The following is a 22437-nucleotide window of genomic DNA, read 5'->3' as shown; positions in this document are numbered from 1 at the left end:
TTAAGTGCATGGATCATGGTGTTGCTGTACTAAAAGCTTCTTCTCAACTTATCTTTCCTGTTCATTGCAGACATACCAGAAAAGATGACAACAGGCCTGACAACTGACACCATCAGTCAGAATATTTAAATGCCAGTTATCACAAAAGTGAGTTTTCAACAGAAAGTGAAGAAATCTTTTTCCTGAAGAACTGAAGTTTTAATCAGGTTAAAACTCAATGAGTGTAAGGAGGGTCTCAAGTGCGACTTTCTGGAGTTTTGTATATTTTAAGGTCAGAAAGAGCCAACTTTATTTCTTCTGTAACATAAGCCTTAGATTTCACAGAGCCCCTTAAATACTGTTGGTGCTGCAAAAGTTCTTTTCTTATTTTCAGAACTCACAATGAAAGGCAAGATATTACTCTCAAAGGGACTCTACACCTGCCATTGATTACTCTTGCTACCAAATGTACATCTTGCGTGCAAGGTCCAAAGTTTCTATTCACAACATACCCTGCTGATAGAGTGTCATGATCCACCCCAGCCTGAACAAGAGTGGTGATGGTTCGTTCGACCCCAAAGTGCAAAAGACAAACAACAAGGGACTTAAGTTTTCTTATGCAGGAAGCAACAATACACTTTATTGAGTGCTAACAACTTAGTTTATGATAGAGGAGAGAGAGAGGAAAGGTGAGATGGAGTAAAAAGAGGGAGAGAGAGAGAGAGAGAGAGAGAGAGAGAGAGAGAGCGAGAGACAGCCAGCGTGAGCCACGATGGGGGAATAGCTACCAACAGATGGGACGTCGTCCTCAGGTCATCCATTGATGTCTTCCATCCTTGGGGAGAAAGAGATCTCAAAGAGCCTCTTCAGAAACTAATCATTTTATAGTCTGTTTCCAAGGTGAGTGGCCTCTGGCTAAGAGGTGGGGAGATTTATGGACTACCGTGTTCAGAGGCCAGTGGCTTCAAAAGTCAGGTGCAGGAACAGGACACTATAACCAGTACACTGCTTGAGAACAGTGTGCCATGGCAAAGCACCAAGCACACCTGTACACAGTCCCTTAGCAAGCATCCACCTTGGCCAGGCCAATAACTCCTGTCCTAAGTGAGTGGTAGGGGTCTCAGGGTCTCTGATGATCATTGTAAGGCAGATCAGGCAATCTGCAGACCAATCCTTACATAGAGGCAGAACACAGTCAGTATTTCTCCTGAAATATCCATTTCAGGAAACCTACAGAGCCCTTCAGATAATGGTTTGATATAAAATAACATTGAATTCACCCTTTCAGCTATAGATCACATTGACTGTTCCTGGATAGGCATAAATAAGCTTCCTGAGCAAAGGAGTCTTTTTGATTATTGTCCCGAGATCTCAAGGATATTTATTTCTTTTTTGACCTACAGCTCTTCCATGTCTAAACACCTTGTGCAGTTAGCTTGATTTGAATGCTGAAATCCCAGCAGTCTGGATGCACAAATGGCCAAATTATTGAAAGTGTTTGACCTGAATATCTATTTTAGGAAAATCTCCACAATATCTAATTGCTGGTTTTATCTGTCTTGCTTCTCATCTTCTAGTTGCAAATGCTTTGTTCAGTGATGCTTTGCATAATTTATTTCACGCTTGCAGTATCTCATATTTATGCTAATATATGTCTGCACAAACAATTTAGTGGTACAGGAAAAACAGATATACAGCATAAAGATTAACTTCTATCTAGACTTCCTAAAATATTCTGGTACAATATGTTCTGCATAGCTATCTGGAGATATAGGAAAAGGTTTAGTTGAAATGTTGTTGGGTTGTCACTCAACAAACAATGCTTTCAACTTGAAATTATTGACAAGGCGCTTTCTTATACCACCATTACTGAAAACAGAAGTTTTTGCTCAGATTCGCTTGTTACTATGGGTCTAAACTGGACATCTTTAGGTCTGTAAAATTTCACCCTGAAAAGAGACAGATTGTGGTCCTGCTAAGTGAGTTTTATGGCAGGCATGCAATAGAAAATAAAAATTAATGAAGCAGAAATTACTATAAATTTTGTAATTTATTTTTGTTATCTTTTAATTTTTTTCTCCTAATTGGATTTTTTTTCCCTTATTTTGACTATTGTCTTTTTGGTTGTGGATTTATCAGATGGATAGATAGACTTTATGTACCTGCTAGGAATTGCAATTATATAGGCATTTACATTGGAGACTTCCCCTGCGGACCTGCTTTTATAGCAGCAGCTGATCTGAGCAGATGGAAATTAGAAACCAGAAGGATACACTGAAATTCACACCGTAAGAAAACTCTGAAAAAGATGTAACCTGTCTTTTGGACTGTAAATTTGACTGGGGATGGCATGTGGCAGTCTGTCCTCAGCTGCCTAATTTATCCAGTCTGATTGACAATGCCATTAGATTGAGTAGATGCCCTTCATATGTGTGTACTAGTATAGCAATTTTGGAGATGGGAAGTAGCACAGAAGAAGGAAATATTCCAGCAACGGCAAAAGCTGCTGAGCTTCTCCTAGTTCCAAGGTGATGAGATCATATGGCAGCATATCCATGTATTTCTATCATTCAAAGAGTGTCTGTATGTGGTTACACTGCTTTTGGGTGTATGTATCATTATATATCCTGAAACACAAATAGATAACTTTTTTAGTTAATGCTTTTTAATATTCTATCTGGTGTGGTTGCTGTTATCTTGACTGGTGCTTATACAAATAATGTGCTCTCACTGTGCTTAATCTTCCAAAACATTGGAGAATTCACAAAGGTCTGCACCTTCCAGTTTTATGGCGTATGCAGCTTATATTGTGCAAATGAAGCTGTAGTTTTCAAATACACTAATCATAAAGTTTATCCAGATGAGCTCAGTGTAAAAAAAATAAAAAAGATAATCTCTTTCTTTGATGAACACTCCAAAACGCTCTTCAAAAGTAATTTAATAGGTGAAAGAGAAAGAATCTGGTGCTCACATAAGCAGGAGCACCATGGAGTTTTTTATTTCTTGTTGTGAAAGATGAGAATAGTCAGTCATTTCCAGCGATGGTTCAACTTTGTAGCTGTTTGTAGGAGCTGGAAAGAAGTATCAAATCAGTATGCAATATCTGCATACTGAGGAGTACACTGTACACTCACTTACATATTTATGTCTCCTAGAACTTTTTGACAGCTTTAGAAAGGTGTGAGATTAAATAATCCAGTTTCAAAACAAGATTTCAAAAAGAAATAAGTATGTTGCACTTCTATTGTGCTTTTATTTGATAAGAATATTTTGAGTTTTTGGGAATTTGTCCTAAGATCTGATCTAAACCTTTCAGTTGAACCCACTCCCATTTGCCCTGTCACTATATGCTCTTGTAAGTAGCCTTGCCTCATCATTCCTGTTCTTTTCCTGTTCCTTTTCTGTATTGTGTGTGATTTAGCTATTTTTTATTTCCTTTTTCTTTTCAGTTCCCTTTATTTCAAATTTCAGATACCAGAGAAATTATGTCACCAAAGGTATGATGTGATCTCTCTCCCTTAGATCTGTATTAATGATCATTCCAAATTAATAGAAGAGAATTTATAAGAGAATTTAGCTTTAAGACTTTTCTACCACTACGATCTGTCACATTTCCACATCAAGGTCAGGTTGTTCATTCACCTCTGACGAAGTCTGTGGCTCAGATATTTATTTACTACCCATGTTTCTTGACTGCTGGAGTGAAAACACTGTCGTCACATTTACTTTTGAGATTAATAACTCCATTTTTCTTTCTATACTAGGGATTGTGGTGTTTTTTTAGTTTTATAATGTGACAAGTGCCAATCTAAATGAGCAAAATGTTTCTAATGAATACAGTAATTTCATGATTACGAGCCGCACCTGATTATAAGCCACATTTCCGGGGTGTCAGCAATGTTTAGGTCCTCGTCCATATATAAAATGCACCGGATTATTAGCCGCACTTTCCTTCACAGCAAGGATCCGTGTGCAACTTTCACAAAGTTGCCAAATAGTAACAGAATCGTGGGATCACGGGGTTTACTGGCTTGGCTTGGGGCTGGGCGGGCTTGGCCCACTTGGGGCTGCCAACAGGGCCGGGTGGCCCAGCTCGGCACTGCCGCTCAGCAGGGCCACTCGGGGCCAGCCGGGCAGCGCTGCTGCCGCCACCAGGCTCGCTCGCCCCCGCCTGCCACCTGCACCACTGCCGCCACATTTGCTCACCCTGGCCCAGCACTGCCGGGTTCCCCTGCGCTGCTGGCCCCAGCTCTGCCTGGCTCCCCTGCACTGCTGGGCGGCCCCACACTGCTGGCCCTGGCTCTGCCGGCCCCCTCCCCACGCCGCCAGCCCCCTCTCTGCCAGGCTTCCCTGCCTCTGCCGGGGCCAGCCGGGCTCCAGCTCAACTTGGGGCTGCCGCAGGCTCTCACTTCCAGGTTGGCAACTTTTAGAACATTGTTCATATATTAGCCGCTCTGGATTACAAGCCGCACTTCCAGGTGCGGACCAAAACTTTAGTCAAAATGGTGCAGCTTATAATAGTGAAATTACTCTTAAAATCGATACATCAAAAAAAACCAAAAAACCCTGCAAAACCACATAAACCACATCACTTCAGGTCTGTTTACTTCAAAAGGCATTTTGACTTTAACTCACATAATGTTTCCCATGAGGCTGAGAATGAAGTGAATGACTCAGAGCATGTCAATGAGATAACCAAAACTTTAATCTAGACTTTACCTGCTTGAACATTAACAGTTATGTCATTGTTACTTAGTGGTTACCTTTTGCTAATGGATTAAGCTAATTCTTTAGATCGGATTTTTATATCTATAAATATCTGTTCAAAACAGTTTTCTTCTTCAGTCCTGATGGTGATGCTCATGCTATGTCAGAGGTGTTGGAGGGAACATGTATAAGCACAGTCAGGATGCTTTAGGTAAGCAATTGTTTATATCAAGAGCACTGAAGATGCACATGACAGCTAATTTTTTGATGAAGACTGAACGGAGCTGTGGGAGACACCTGCAAGGACTTACCTACACAGAAACCTTACCATTGCAACAGGTGCAGGAATTGGTATGAATCAAAATTCCACAATCTGAAATTATACACCTAATTTCCGTTCTGAATAGAGTTGTAACATCAGTGTTATTAGTATTCCCCATGCCTATGTAATGGAGAAATTAATTACTTTTTTTATTCTTAAATCAAAATAATCTCAGCTCATATACTGGCAGATCTGTACAATTGTCTCCATGGGAGCTTTCCCAGTGCTGAAAATGTTCCAGGTAGCTGTTGAATACTAGTGAAATGTTCCAGTTTTCTTGAAATTAGTTGTTCCTTGTTCAGATCATCTCATAATCTGTTCAAATACAAATTAAAGTATTCCAGAGAAGCAAAAATACTAAACTATTTAAGACAGAAAGAATTGTGTTCAGATGTGAAAATCTTTTCTTTCCTCTTTTTATCTTGTATTAAGGATTTCTGTTAATGAGAAACATGAGCCTTTGGCATAAAGGGTCATGAAAAATCCTCCAGCAAACTATCAATACATTCTGCAGTTTTTAAGGGGAGGCACTGTGGACTTGAATGGGCTGGAAGTTGAACTTGGTGTATGACTACTTTCTGCTCTGGGAACCTTTTATTGAACTGTGCCACTTGCATGGCCAGGCAATTGCTCTTTTATTCCACTGATGGCAATCATGGCTAGTAAAAGATTAAAAGGCTGCCTAATCTTCACACTCCTGCCAGTGGCAATCAACAGAAAAAGTCTCAAAAGGTGATACGTAGTGTATGAGCTGAATAGGGAATGGTGTGTACTTTTCAGGGCTAAGAGTGGTAAGCAGAGGAGAAAGGCACTCCACTTTGAGGGATATTAAACTGTGAGCTGCTGAAGAGTGCAGTGGTTTTGGGATGCTGCCCCTGCTGACTGCTGGTGGAATTGCTGAGGCTGTCAAAGAAGGAGCTGTCTTCGCCTTCAGGCAGCTGCAAACCTGCCAGGGGCTGTGGGGGAGCAGCCTAGAGCACAAAGAGGGCAAAGGCACCTGCAGCAGCCACAGAAGCTGACCTGACCTAATTTGAAACCACACTGGGCTCAGGGGGTTTACTGCACCCTTGACATTTGACTGTGCTGCTGTCCTCCCGGAGAGCTCCTGAGCCCTGTGAGGCAATGCTCTGCCCGCTGAGCTGGCACATCTCCCTGTGTCAGTCCCCATGTGTGCACTGCTGCAGTGACCATGGTGCACTGACAGCTCTCCTACCTCACTGCCCAGCTGTGGCTGGGTCCTTTGGCAGGGCTACCTCAGCCCTGGGCAGATACCTAGCTGCTTTTATTGCTGAAAGGGACAATGGAGTATCTGGGGTAGGAGCACAAGATGGTTTTGTACGAGTGCAGCCAAGGCTCTAGACTAATTCTGCAGGAGCTAACAAATAGTAAATGTTTCCATCTGATTTACTACCAAATGATGGTAGTAAAATATTTGCTTGCAACCTCTGGCTCTATAAACTTTTATCAACCCTGAAGCCATGTAGACCTTGCAATGTATTTGTCCAATTTGCAGCAGCAGTTGATATAGGTGTTTGCTTGCAGGATTGGAGCAAAGGTTGTTGATGATCTTTCTGTGACATTCTCATATTAATCCCTGCAGGAGACATGGTGAAAGTTGGCTTCACAACAACAGTATAATTCAAAGTACATTTCCAGGGCAGAAGAAATGCCATCTACCAAGCAAATGGTGGGGTGTATGCAGCAGAATATACCTTCTGTACAAGGTAGCAAAAACCAGAAGGTTAAAATTAAATTATCAAATTCCCATTACACATCAAACTTTCCCTGTTAGACAGTTTCTACTATTTCATTGTTTTTCATGAAAGTGTTTTATCTTGTATTCTTTATTGTGTAGAATGTCTTTTGAAGTAAATGGGTTAATGCACTCTCTGTCTCCCTACCCCATGAGAAACAGTATTTACTGATGTGCATGACCTTGTCAGAATTTATGGTGCTGGCACAGGGAGCTGGGCTGTAACCATAATTCTCTCCAGAGAAGGCAGAGGAGTTCAAGTGTTTGGGGTGACAGATAGGGCCATGGTGACTTTTCCTTCAGGAATAAGGAGTGGCAGCATTGTCTCCTTTACTCAGTGCAAACACTTTTGGTCTAGGTTAAAGATGATGTCATTTAGAGCTTCCTATCGCCAGTGTTTTGTTCCCTGAATTATTGCTATGCTTATGTGACTGTATCTTAAGCCATTGCTAACATATGATCTTATTCTTCTCTTGGACAGCTGCCTATGTTAAGAGTAGCAAAGGTTTTCTTCCGAGGAATAGAGCTTGCTGGAAGCCTTACAACAATTTCTTTTTCTGTGAAACATGTTGGTTTGTCAGAAAGTAATATGTTCTGTAGCAATACTCTTTTTTGCACCTGAGAGTTTCCTACCGGGTTCCCAGTTGATCTAACAAAACATGGGAAGAGCTGTTCTTGAACCCATTTTCTATTTATGTGGTATAGAGTTTCAAAGTCTTCTTCTGCCCTCTGTTTTTCTACAAAAGACTCAAATCTTCAAAAGATGGGGTAGCCAATTAATTACTTTAATTTTTATAAAAAATTGAAGAAAGGAAGTTGTAATTCCTCAAAATGACAATAAAGTTTTTCAGTTGTATTACTACAGGAATAAACATTTCCACCAAAAAGCTGATTTAGTAACCAAAATAGAACTCTGTGTGTGATGAACATGCCTAGTTTTTTACCAGTTGCACCATGGTAGCTGTTTCCTCTACGTTCCCAAGGAACACTTCTCCATGGAGATCTTCTTTCAGGACTCAGATTTTGAGACTGAGTTAAGACCTGGGTTCACCATTACTCTGCTTTTGAAGTCATATGGAAGGCATATAACCTGTTCCCTCAAGGACCATCTGTTTTATAGCATTGCATTTTCCTAGATGCTATAGTGGGCTGGAGTGTATCTGACAGTGCTAGTGAAGAAATGGAAGCACATAGTGGAGTCTAGGCAGATCCAAAACCCTCAGTGATAATATCACGTTGCCTTCACTCCGCATGCAGCCCATTCCCAGTCCTAAACACGTTAGTTGCCTCATCCCTTCCCAATCCAGCACAGCAGTTAAGCATATGCTTAAGTAAAATTGCTGCCAGTCTGATTTAAGTAGCACTTAAACCAAGCACATTCTTAAATGCTTATATGGCTGTGGAGGGATTGGAACATGTGCTTAACGTTCAGTGCATGCTAGTATGCTTTGCTGGATGGGAACTCTAAAAATAGAAAGGGACTAAAGCTATTTTATTTCATTGTATTAGTGTTCCTTCAAATATGCTGATGGCTGATAGAATGGAATAGCTTAGCTCAGACTCAGTTTAATAAGATTGCTCCAACCTATCAACTTTTTCAAGTTAATATATATTTAAAGGCAGGAAATTCCATTGCTGGGGTAAATTTTGAAGGGCATAGTAAACCAGTCACTGTAGATGAAAGAATAGAATAAAAAAATAATTTAAAAACAGTATGTTTTTAAAGAAGATTTTATCTTGGACAGTCAGCAAGGTCTGACTAGTATGATTTAAAGGGATAGCAAAAGAAATTCACTTTTACCTTCAGCAGTAAATGAAGACTATGATTTTCATCAAGATGGTATGAAATAATGAAACTTCAGTCCTGTTTTGACTGGAAAAGTTCAGTAATACCTGAGTCGGTCACTTCCATAAGTTTTCATAATATAGAATCATAGAACCAAATAAATGGTTTGGTTTGGTTTGGTTTGGTTTGGTTTGGTTTGGTTTGGTTTGGTTTGGTTTGGTTTGGTTTGGTTTGGTTTGGTTTGGTTTGGTTTGGTTTGGCTTGGTTTGGTTTGGTTTGGAAGGTACCTTAAAGATCACCTAGTTCCAGCCTCTCTGGTATGAGCTGGGACACCTTTCACTAGAACAAGTTATTCAGAGTGCCATCTAACTGGGCCTTTAACAGTTCCAGAGATGGAGCATCCACAACTTCTCTGGGCAACCTGTTCCTGTGCTTCACCACCCTCAAAGGAAAGAACTTCTTCCTAACATCTAACTTAAACATACTCTTTCAGATCTGGGCACACATACAAAAATGTATTATTTGTATTGTATATTATATAGTTATACATTATGTATATTATATAATATACATAATATATGTTATAAATATATAATATATATTATTTAATAGGTATAATCTTTGTATTATCTAATAAAAACTATATTATTCACTTTGGTCCCTCTGATAATATCTTCTCAAAATGTATTCAAACATTGTTACCTAAAAAGTTAAACTTTAAATACTTTTCATCATTACCTAAAAAGTTACATATAGATAGATAGATAGATAGATAGATAGATAGATAGATAGATAGATATAGATAGATATAGATGATATAGATAGATATAGATATAGATATAGATATAGATGATATAGATATAGATAGATATAGATAGATATAGATAGATATAGATGATATAGATAGATATAGATATAGATATAGATATAGATATAGATGATATAGATATAGATATAGATTATATAGATATAGAGATAGATAGATAGATAGATAGATAGACAGATAGATAGATAGATAGATAGATAGATAGATATACATATAGATACAGATATAGATATAGATGATATAGATATAGATAGATGATATAGATATAGATTATATAGACATAGATATAGATATAGATTATATAGCTATAGAGATAGATAGATAAATAGATAGATATAGATAGATATAGATGATATAGATATAGATGGTATAGATATAGATATAGATAGATAATATAGATATAGATATAGATATAGATATAGATATAGATATAGATATAGATATAGATGATATTGATATTGATATAGATATAGATAGATATAGATATAGATATAGATATAGATATAGATATAGATATAGATATAGATATAGATAGATATAGATATAGTTTAGATAGATAGCTAGATAACTAGCTAGTTAGCTAGCTAGCTAGCTAGCTAGCTAGATAGATAGATATAGATAGATATGCCTCCTAGAATGTATTGTTTTTCCTTAAGGCTTTATCTCAGGAATATAGTTAAGCTTAGTAAATAGGATAAAAGAAAATAACTCTCAAACCTTTACTTTTTAACAATGTATTTCTTGTAAAGGATAAAAAGACTTCAGAATAAATTCAGCTTCAGAGAAGTGGGAGTCTGACAAATTTAAACTTAGTGGGAGTAGTTGGCATTCTGAGTGCTAGAGCCCTCATCCAGAGGAAAGAAATTCTGGGCTAAGAGAAATGTCATGAATTTCAGCAGGGAGAAATACAAAGTGAGAGAAACATTGTCATTTAGCAGTGCTGCTTGGGAAACAGCTGAAGACCACTCTTGTGCAAAGTACCTGGATGGATAATGGGTGCCAAATTCAAAATGAAGCAGCAGGGAGCATTTCTATGATCTAAACAAGCTTCGTGTCATTTATTATCTGGAAAAAAACCCAACTATGTACATGCAATCACTTGTGGACATTTTTATTTAAGTGCCTGACTGAGTTCTACATAACACTGAGTGTGTCAAATTAGCACTACTGTTCAGAATAATACGTATTATTAAGTAGAAGTTAATTGGGCAACTTGATACATCACAAAAATTCACACAGCATTTTCATGCAACGGAGGAATTTGATTACTGGATGTAGTGTCAGATCTGATGCCACCAACATTTTCATTGATGATCTAGAAGAATCATGAAGTCAAAATGAATTTTCAAGATGATACTCACAATACTACATTGGCAAATGAACAGTGTGGAAGGGTTATATAGTCCTCCTGGTCACTTGCTAGTTTAGGTCCTTTTAGATATTAGAATTCTTGCTGCAGTTTAAAGCAAATATATATACCTAGAAAAAAAGATATTAATTCCACACTTAAAAAACTGATGTTTTGTCTTAGTATCAGAGACTTTGAAAAGATGAATAGCTTAAAAAAAAGGTGAAGAAAAAAATGAACCTTGAATACCTTATTAAGGATACAAGTAAGATACAAATTTCTATATCAAAATGGAGGTTGGAGTCCAAGTTGATTTCCTTTAGTATGAGAAATTATGAAGTTATTAGAATTTTTTTTATAAAATGTAGCTGTCCAGAGTTTTCAAAGGGAAAGCAAATACAACAGTTATGAAAATTGGAGAACACTTCCATGAAATAACTGAATACTTAACTAAAAACTTAAATACTTCCTTGAGATGCTACTTATCTTTTGATTACTGTTGTTAAGTACCAAAGTAAAGACAAATATGAATAAAATAAAAAAGGTACTGGTTTTGAGCAGTGTCTCCACCCAGAAATTTCCCTGCTGATGTAAAAATTTTATTGCTGTGGGAAGATAATAGAAGATTGACAATGCTGTTTGCAGACGCAGTCAAGTGACATGAAGTTGAGGTATAGAAAACCCCACATTTAATATTAATTGTTCTTTAGCCTTGTGTGTTGGAAAAGTAGAACATCTATGATTACAGTAGTTTCACGAATACAAGTCGCACGGATTATAAGCCGCACCCCCGGTGCCTCGACAATGTTGCTGTCTTTGTCAATAGATAAGCCGCACCCCGAATATTAGCCGCACTTTCGTTCGTCGCGAGAATCCGTGCGCAGCTTTCACAAATTGGCCAATTAGTAACAGGATCGCGGCATAGCGGGTTTTACTGGCTCGGGGCGGGGCCAGGAAGGCTCGGCCCGCTCATGGTTGCCGACGGGGCCGGGTGGCCCAGCTCAGCGCCACGGCTCAGCGGGGCTGGCCGGGTGGTGCTGCCGCCGCCGCCGGGCTCGCTGGCCCCCCTCTCCCGTCAGCACCGCCCCGCTGCCGCGTTCGCTCGCCCGGCTGGCAGGGCTGCCGCCGCCGGGCTCGCCGCCCGCCCCGCTGCCGCTTTCGCTCGCCCCGCTGCCGCTTTCGCTCGCCCTGCGCCGCGCCTCGCGAGCGCCGCGCCCGCCCCGCGGCGCTTTGGCTCGCGGCGGCGCTTTCGCGAGCGGCGGCGCTTTGGCTCGCAGCGGCGCTTTCGCGAGCGGCGGCGCTTTGGCTCGCGGCGGCGCTTTCGCGAGCGGCGGCGCTTTGGCTCGCCGAGCGGCGCTTTCGCGAGCGCCGCTTTCGCTCGCCCCACCGGCAGGGCTGCCGCCGCCGCCACCAGGCTCGCCGGCCGCCCCCTCCCGTCAGCACCGCCGCCGCGTTTCCTCGCCCTGGCCGGCACTGCAGGCCCCCGCACCGCCGGGCTCCCCCACGCTGCTGGCCCCGATTCTGCTGGGCTTCCCCCGCTGCCAGGCAGCCCCACCCGCCGGCCTTCCTGCTTCTGCCATGCTCCCCTGCACTGCTAGCCCCAGTTCTCCCGGGCTCCCCCGCCATGCTGGCTCAGGCTCTGCCGCCCTCCCTGCCCCGCCCTGCTGGCTCAGGCTCAGCCGCCCGCCCCCCACACTGCTGGCCCCGCCTCTGCCAGGCTTTCCCACCTCTGCTGGGGCCGGCCGGGCTCCAGCTTGGCTTGGGGCTGCCGCGGGCTCTCACTTCCGTATTGGCAGCTTTTAGAATTTTGTTAATAGATTAGCCGCCCCGGAATATTAGCCGCACTTCCGGGTTTCCACCAAAATTTTGGTCAAATTGGTGCGGCTTGTATTCTTGAAATTACTGTAAATAATATAGGTTTGTGATAGACTTAGAGACACTCTGCAGAATATGCTTAAGATTCCTGCCCTGCTGTGGGGATGATCAAAGCACAGTAGTAACCTGTGCTTGAGTAAATCCCTGATATACAGGCAAAACCAGCAGGTTCAGTGATCCTCCAGCATGGACTGAGATCCAGTGTCTGCATTCCCTTTTGTGTGCCTCTATCCAGGTGCTGCTTTGGAGATCCCTCAATCCCCAAAGGTAACAAAAATAAAATTACCCTTCATTTGTGGTTTTTGTGACTGTTCCTGCAGCCTGCCTATGCAAGCTCATACAATTGCCTCTTCAAAATGTGTTTTTTCCATGCTCTGAATATAATAAAGTGCTTTACAGTGTTCAGCTCTGCTAGATTCTCCTCTCTAGCTATTTTCTCATCAGGAAAGGATTCTTTAGTCTAGGGGAGAAAAAAAATAGAAGCTATGCAACTGGAGCCAGACAGATTCAAAAGGCTGAAAAAACCACTATTTTTTATCAGATAGATCAATGATAAAAGGGAAAAAAAAAAAGAAAAGTGAAGAGACGTCATAGGGTCCCATTTCTCATTTCTCTATTCAAGGTGTATGTCAAAACCAGTGCTTTAGTCAATGGCATCTAATTCCTTACTAAGCACCAATAAGTGAGCTACAGAAGGATGACTTGGTGAGTATAATTTATGACATCCAGAGATTCAGAATAAATTGTTTTATAAAATAATATTTTATTTATAATATGGTCATTATTCTATAGTCAGAGTGAGCATTGAACAGTATAAATCTATTATTTCAGCTGCCATTTTCTGCCTGCTGATATCCCACCATGTCTCTGTAACTGAAATAACTTTCAATGTTCTACTGGTCAATCACGAAAGTACTGCTCTTCAAGCACTCTTATAAATAATAGTAATGTCTTTTAGTTATGTTTTTCATCACAAGACTCCAAATTTCCACTGAAAAGAAAATATCAATATTGGTGTACAGTAATAATAATCTAAAACCTAACCATACTAAATCCTCTTTGTATTAAGAAGTTGAACATAATTTCCCCATAATTATATCCTTTAAGTAGCAAAAAGAATAAAAAACAAAGCAATAAAAAATAAATAGTCTCAAAAAAAAAAAAAAAGAAAAGAAAACCAAACCAAAACCAAAACCAAAAACATAATGTGCTGTAGTACTTAAATTCATGTTCTAAATACTTTTACCAGCTTTTGCATTTCCACTTGTATAAACCCTTTTATGTCATTGTTTTTTCCATAAGTACATGGGTTTGCATTTCCTTGGGGGATTGATGGTCTTGGTGTTCAGTACCAAAGTGGCTTTAACTTAGAGTGAATCCTTGCTAATACTTGGTGAGGTCACCCTTTTTTCATCTTTCATATTTCAAAGGACTTGATTAGCTCACACTTGTCATATCTTCACATCAATTGGATTGATTAATTTTCTGGTACTAGACAAGCATGTTTTTAGACCAAATATGTTTATTGTGTAATAATTAAAATTTCCATTGACCTCTCAGAACAATTGGAAAAGAAATTCTAAATTTGCACATCCAAACCTATAATTCTCTCATGGGTAAAATAAGATCCTGGATAGTGCTTTGGCTACATGATAAATCACTTATTTTATCATGATTGAGGTACAATATCACTTTGTTAATCAAATATTCATGTTGAAAGAATTTTTTAAAAATTTTTTTTCACACTGCTGCTTCTCTAACAATATCTCTAAGTCATCTGTGTCCTTTATATTCTCTCCTCCATATAGCTGGAATTCTTCATTCTCTCTTCAGTTTATTTTTCCTGAGCTGAGATATTTGATGTAGAAAACACAGATGTCAACAGATGTATGTGATCATATTCCTGTAGTCACAGTAGATGATTAGATATTATTTTCTTAGTGATGATTTGGAAAGGTCAAAATTTTAGATGTGGAGTAAAATACTACCATTATTGCTAGAGTTGTTTGAGTAAATGACTTATATAAAGTCTAGCAATGTGAAATGGAATACGAGATATAATTTGGCTTTGTTTATTTATTCCCTCTGGGGCCTAAGAGTGCTTTTTGGTTTGAATGGTTTCATCTCACCGGTTTAAGACCTATCCAGCTTCTTCTGTGGTAGCAAACAGTGCCCCCTTCTGCACATTTAGAAATAAATTTATAGAACCATAGAACTATAAAATTATTTGAGTTTTGTAGGATCTTAAAGATAATATAGTTCAAACTCCCTGTTGTAGACAGAGATACCTTTTACTAGATCAAATTGCTCAGAGCCCCATTCAACTTCCTCTTGAGCACTTCTAGGGAAGGGGCACCCACAACTTCTCTGGGCCACCTTGCCACTCTCACATGACAGAAATACCTTCTTAATATCAAACCTAAACTTTTCAGTTTAAAGATATTCCCACTTATTTTATCACTCCATGCTCTCAAAAGAGTCCCTCCCCAGCTCTCTCGTAGGTCCCTTTTAGGTACTAGAAGGTGCTCTAAGGTTCTCCCTATAGCCTTCTCTTCTCCAGGCTGAATAAACCAAATTGTGTTAACCTGTCTGCATAGGAGAGGTCATCCAGCCCTCTGTTCTTCATTGTGGCCTCCTCTAGACTTTCTCCAGCAGGTCCATGTCCTTGAGTTGGGGACACAGCAAAAGCAGAGTAAGGGGGTAGAGTCCCCTCCCTTGCCCCGCTGGCCACGCTGTTTCTGATGCAGCCCAGGAGAGAGCTGGCTTTCTGGGCTGTGAGTGCACACTGATTGTCATGTTGAGCTTCTCATCCACCCAGAGCCCCAAGTCCTCCTCCTCAGGGCTGCTCTCAATCTGTTTTCTACCCAGCCTGCACTTGTGCAGCTACATCTTTTAATCTGCAACATGCCTAGCCCAAATTTTAGGCCTGCCTGAAACCCTCACATGTTACTAAAAACAAGCATTAGCAAGCTTTTAACCCAGAGAGATATTTCTGGAGCTCTCAGCACACAGGCTGGTTTTCCTTCAGCATTTGCCTCTAGCAGGTCTAGCTATTTATTTCATAAATTTATACAAGGTTAACTCAGATGATTGTGTGGTCACACATTACTTTGAAATCGGTTTTGAGCCTGGGCCTATAATTGCTGATTTGTGGTTCTTGCCTATTTAATAAAGAGATGAGTGTGAAAAGCAACCATGCTTTTCCTATTTTTTTTTTTTTGCCTGGAAAACTGTTCTTTTGCTCACTGGGAAGTCTCTTCCTCACTCTCCTGCAGCTTTGAAGCCTTGAAACCACTTAAAGTCCAGGAGATTAGATTGTCTGCACATCCTAATACCTCCTACAGCTAGGAAATTAATGTGTTATTAATGTGTTATTTAATATTTTCTCTGCACAAACTGCCATTCCATGAATGGTTGTTGTCCCAGTGGAGACATGGTAGAAAGACTGTCATCTTCAATAGCACTCTTTGAATCTGGAGTTTAAAGATGTTTTTCTAATGAGGGGCATAAGCTATATAGCACCCTTTTGCTTTTTGCACTGTTTGCAGCTTGAGGCCTGAGCTCTGTATGCTGCTAAGCACTTGTGCATGTTTTGTTTTGAGCAGCTGGAGCTGCTCAGAGTGTATCAAGTTAGAGACATGCACAATTCTTTTCAGGATCCTGAGAGGACTCCCGATGTCTTAAAACGTTCTATCTTGATTGCACTGCACCCTGCATAGCACCTGTGGGATTTGCACACTTTTCTAAACATTCCACACAGACGTGTCCTATTGATGTTTGCTCCTTGGCTTTCTGTAATGAAATATGCTGTTGAGTTCAGACAGGGAGAGAGAATTCAGTGTTCACATGGTTGGGCAGTCTTGAGACTTGTCATCTGCTACTCTGGTAATGATAGCTTTGAAATAATGATAGAAGTTTTTAGGATTTGAAAGATATTAATTAATAATGGCAAACTGATGTCAGAGGTGCTAGATTCCACCAGACATGGAAAAGCTGTAAGGAAGGGATTATTTGACTCCATTACAAAGGCACAATATTTTAATGCTTTATCAGGGTCAAGGGTTCAAAATGGATTCTGAGATCCTGAGGGCAAGGATCTGTTTTGCTGTGCTTAAAAAGAGGCAAGCTGAAGTTTCATTAGACCATAAAGGTGCTCTAAAATTTTCAAGTGAAACTAAAGATGACCAAGCTCACTGATTCCAACCAGTGGCCTGGTGTGCATGTCCATTTCAGAAGCTGAGCATCTCCTTTTGACCTTTTTGTTGATGTGGTTGGTGGTTTTCTCATAATCTAGGTAAAATTCTCTAACCTTTATTGTGTCAATAGACATAAATTGTCAAAGACAGAAGTCATGTTGTAGGTCTAAGAGAATAAGCAGTGACAGGATCAGAAGAGCAAAAGGAAAAGTTTAGGAACACAAGCTAGGGGGAAAGAAATGAGAAGTAAAAAATGCTAAAATGATTCTACTTACTAATTTTTCCAGCTCACTCAAGATCCCATCAGTCATTTTGTCTCAGCTCACCTTGGCAGAGCTCTTCCTCCATTGTCATAGAACTTAGGATCCCAGGCCTTTGGCTTCTCCCATTTTCAAAACTATTTCTTTTATAAGATGTTTTCTGTGTAAAATCACGCATTTATTTGTACACAGACACACAGACACACAGACACACGGACACACAGACACACAGAGAACAATTAGGAGTGGGGGAAAAAGCAAAATCATCTAGAAGATCTGGACAGAATTGTTTAACTATGCCTCTGTAATCCTTTACAAGAGAAAACTGTGAATCTAGAGTCTCAACATTTTTATTTAAAAATTGTTAAAGTTCTGATAAAGCAACTATCTCTACCCTCTTTAGTGACAGGTCCTCATAATTTAAAAATAGTTCAAAAGAAAAATGCTGTCAGCAATTGAATCCTTTTCCATTTCTTAATAATTTAACTTTTAAATGACTAGAGGGTTGTTCTATAGATCTAAAGATCCCATTCCTGAAGATGACTCATATATGAGTAAATATAACTATACAAGATACTAGTTCTAAGATTTTTAATTTAAAAAAAAAAAAAGAAAAAGAAAGAAATAAAAGAAATTACTTCCAAAAGTAAGTGTTAGTCTCATTAAACCACAATCTTAAAACTTAGGATATGAGAGTATTCTGACTATAGCCTATGCACATTTAATGAATTCTCCTGACATTAATTATAGAATCATGGGATTTGTTATTTTTTTTTCCCTACACAAGAAAAAAACCATATTTACATAGGACAGATAAATTTCAGGGATAGTTCTGTCTAGGCCAGCGAGTATCTATTAAGAGAAACACACCTTATCTCACTGTCCATAAGTGCTCTGAAGCCTTATTTTTTTCAATATGTAGAAAGTATAAAAATGTTCTAAAGACATTACCTGATGAAAATTCTTAAAGAAATAAATCATGTTGTCCCTGATTCATGATTTAAATAATATGTACAAAGATGTACAAAGCCCCTCATTGATAAACATAAATAATGACTCTCTGTTATCAAAGTGAGGGCTGCATCACATGTGTTAAATGATGAAGCAATTACAGATTGTTTAATGATGCAGAAATACAAGGGAGTGTAGGCAATCCTGCTCAGGCAGCTTTAATTTTGTCATTTCCTAATATCCAAGCACTTGATTTTGCAACTTTAAAATTTGTTCCACTCCTATGCCTTTTTTTTCACTTAATGTGCATGGAGATTTGTGTCATGATTCAAAATTAGTGACAATTTGTGATGCAGTTTCTAACATTAGTAGAAATCAAAGCTGGTTAGCATCAGAAATAAAAGATGGCCTAGAAAAGTCATTACCAAAGCAGATCAGAGTTTTAATAAATAACATATATACTGTTCATCAGCTAAGATGTGTCTCCAGAGGCAAATTAATAAATATCATGATGAATATACAATGTCTTTCCCAGCCTTTCCCCATATTGCCTTCTCACATTTAGCAGTAGGTAAATAAGAACTGAGATTCAGTTAAGTCCTTCAGCAGACTTCAGCTACTTCTCATGTGGGAGCAATGACTTGATGGAATTCACCTTCAAAAAAAAAAAAAAAAAAAAAGCGTGCTCCAGAGTCTGTTTTCTTATGACCTGATTTTTTGCAAAAACGTGTTTCTTCATAGCTCTCAATGGCCTGGGTTTTTCTCTTCACAAAGGTGGAAATTTCAGCTACCAAACTACAGTACCTCCTTGAGTGCAGCATAATCCACCCACCAGTCAATCAATATAATGATATGTCACTGTAACCCAGCAATAGGTACAACCCGGATGGAACATCCACAGGCAAACAGCAGGCATTCCTCCTAATTTTAAAGGTCTGAATGTAACACAGAGAAGCATTTGAAATTAGAGTATTTTCCACCTGGTAGAAAAAGCTGGATGAGTGGAGAGACAGGTTAGGTATCATTGAAGATGTCTGCTCTGTTGAGAGGCACCCTTCTCTACCAGTCTTTCAGAACACTATATCTCAAGTCAAATTAAAATAGTAGTGTATTTCTCTGCTATAAGCAGGCTGTCCTTCATTTTAATTGCAGACTCTTAGGAGTGAAGTGTGTTGATGCAAAACGGGAGGAAAAATAATCACAAAGCAGAAAATTTTCAGTATATTAATGGAGACTCCTGCAGTTTTGGTTCAAGACATTTGTACAGCAAAACCTGAATCACAAACTCATGTCCTGGCACCACAGTAAGGTTCAAATATAACTAACTGATGCGTCAGAAAAATTATGTTTCCCTACTGCTCTTTCCTTTTCACGCTGGTTAATTTTATCCCAGGGATGTGGCCTTAATATATGCTCTTCACAATATTTACTTGCAAAATATGAATATGTAGGGTAGAATGGAGGTTCTTTGGGTCAAGAAAAGTGAATTTATTAGTCAGATTACAGCATCAGTAACAGAATTAGGGAGAAGTAGAGAGGTCTACTGGGAGATAGGAAATAGATACAGAAAAAAATAATTCACTGACTCCTTAGGAATTTTTTTGATACAGTTTTTAGACGAGATACATTTTCTTTGTGTATTATATGCACATTCTAACATAAAATATTTAAAATCGATGCTTTCACTTATTATTTCCTTAAATGAATGTGAATTATTGTCTGGTTTAAATTACACCACACAGACGATGGTAGCATCTTCCTTTCACTATAACAATATTTAATTTTCAGTTTTATAGATGTCGGTATTTAGCTCCCTGCTTGTCTCTGTGAGAAGTCCTGAATCCAGCTCTGGCATCTACAGTACAAGAAAAACATGGATCTGCTGGAGTGGCCAGAGGGAAGGAGCACCTCTCCTATGACAACAGGCTGAAAGTGTTGGAGGTTTTCAGCCTGGAGAAGAGAAAGCTCTGGGAAGATTTCATGGCAGCTTTCAGTAGTTAAAGGGGGCTTATTGAAATGATAGGGACAAGCATCTTATTAGCACCTGTTGTGATTGGACAAGGGCTCACAGCTTTAAACTACAAGAATGTCAATATAAGGGGTGTCTTCAGATATTTTCAGCTGCTTGCTGCTGCTTCTTCCCATCAGAATAACATATAGGATAAATGGTTCTCTTGTTCATCTTACAGAGCATTGAGTATAATTTAAATGCCTACTTCCAGTCTATTGTCTGTGTTTCCCTGATGAGCCTACAGAAGGTGTATTTGATGACAGAGGAAAAAAATTATATATGTATACATTCATATGGAAAGTGCAATAGAATTGACAGTTGTTCTTTTTGGATTGTGGAGATTCTAATTATGACCAAGATAAAGGACCAAATGTCTCAGAAAGTCTACATCATGTCTCAGAATCTACTTAGAAAGTTTTTTGAACGGTTTTATCCCTGAGGGGTGAAAACAAATTCTTTCAGTGCAAAACTATATGTCAGGGAATGAGTACCTTCATGTGGTGCCACAGTAAGAAATGCAATAGTGCCTGACAAAGGCTACAGGATAGTATTTCTATAGACAGGGAGACAAAAAAACAGCTTCCCAGGAAAATGAAAGAACCAGTCCCTGAGAAAAAAATTAAAGTGCTTTTGAAGAAGGTTGTAAAAATCCTGCAACCTAATGCTTAGAAAGCACAGACTTCTCTGAAGCACTCTGAATGTCAAAGTTTTTCTGTTCCATGTTGTAGTTGTTTGTAACAATTAAAACTAACAATAATATATCACAAAATCTTGTGGAACAATATTTATTGCTGTTCTACATTGTTATATTTCCACAAGGCCAATCCTGGTATGTCTTGCTGCTGTAAAAATGCAACTGTCATTTTATTATCCCCGTTACAAAACATCCTTCATTATTTATAAGGCTGTGTTTGCAAAGACAAATGACTTCTGTTCTTTCCAGGAGCAATAACAAAGTGATAACACTTTTTGTTAACAACCAATTTCTTTCTTACCCCCTGAGCTTGCTGCATGTTCATCTAATCGGGGAGTTTCATAGGCAGTTTGACAGAATGCACTGTTGTATTTATTACCAGTCATAGGTTAAGGATGGTTTTTTGTCCACTTCCATTTTCCACTCTAATTATGGTTGTAATAAAGCAATTATTGAAATTAATTCAGTCCTGTGTTTTGAGTGTAATTTTTTAAGCAGATATATAAATACTTATGTTAGTATATGAACTATTTTAGTAGAACATATCATATTCTGAGAAATCACAGTGATCACACTTATTCAAAAATCAGTAATACGGGGCTAATCCTTAAACTGTTATTTTTATCAGACAAGCATTCAGAGGAGTTCTTTGATGTATATTACACAATGATTATTCCTAATATAAAGCATTATTTCTTAATGACTTTGCATAACTTAGACATTAATGCTGTGAAGCTAATTTTCAAGCTCTTAAGCACTCATTCTCTGATGTTTCCTACTTATGAGCCTCACAGAGGAGTTTCTGCACAGTATTCCAATAACCTCTATAAAAATGACATCAAAATTTGTTAGTCTAATGTGGAAACAAGCAGAAAAACCATGCAAAGAATCCAAGGATATACTGAGCAGAATTAACAGTGAGAAATATATTTCCTTTCTAGGGAAAGGCAAGTGGAAACTGAAATAAAGAATTTGAAACAAACTGGGACCTGGATGTTTTCTAAGGTTTACTTCATCTTGTGTCTTTAAATTAAATGCACGTTTCTAGATCAGGAGTCTAGTTTATGCTTTGAGCCACTGCTGAGTGCATGAAGGATTGCATTATTCAGTGATACCAAAGTAAATATTAATTTGCACAAAGGCTATATTTTAGGCAAGGAATCAACAGAGCAGAACAAGTTGAATTTTACAGTAATTAGAAAACATAGCAATTCTACAGTGATGAAATGTGAATTTTTCAGTGGACTTCAGAAAAACGTTCACGCACCATGTACAGCAAAGCCAGTCTTGACAGCCAAACTTGACAGTAAATTTAATGAATGGGAATTGGATCATAAGGCTGGATTTGGCTTTAGCTTTGTTATGACTTTGCTGTGTATATGATAGGGAAGAGAACAGGGATAATGAGTTTTTATCTAGTTTTCATCTTTGATTGCAGAACTCAGAATAAATCACTGCATCTCTAGTTGTATTCTGTCATAGTAGTATAAAATTATTGTGAGTAAAGGCATGAAGATAATGACTATAAGTCTAATAACTAATTTTTCCTTGTCAATGAATAACTGTTGTGTTTGATGGCATCTACTTGGAAATCAGTTCCCCTCTTTTCCTATTTATGTGTGATGGACAAACCCAACTCTCATTTAAATGTTGTTCTAGCAACAGAAACAGACTGAGCAGTAACGTTGACTTGTTCCACATTTTGTTTTGGAATTTTCAAACCTGTCTG

This window comes from Catharus ustulatus, chromosome 3 (assembly GCF_009819885.2).
Source record: "Catharus ustulatus isolate bCatUst1 chromosome 3, bCatUst1.pri.v2, whole genome shotgun sequence".
Lineage (NCBI taxonomy): Eukaryota > Metazoa > Chordata > Aves > Passeriformes > Turdidae > Catharus > Catharus ustulatus.
This window is presented reverse-complemented; position numbering follows the sequence as displayed.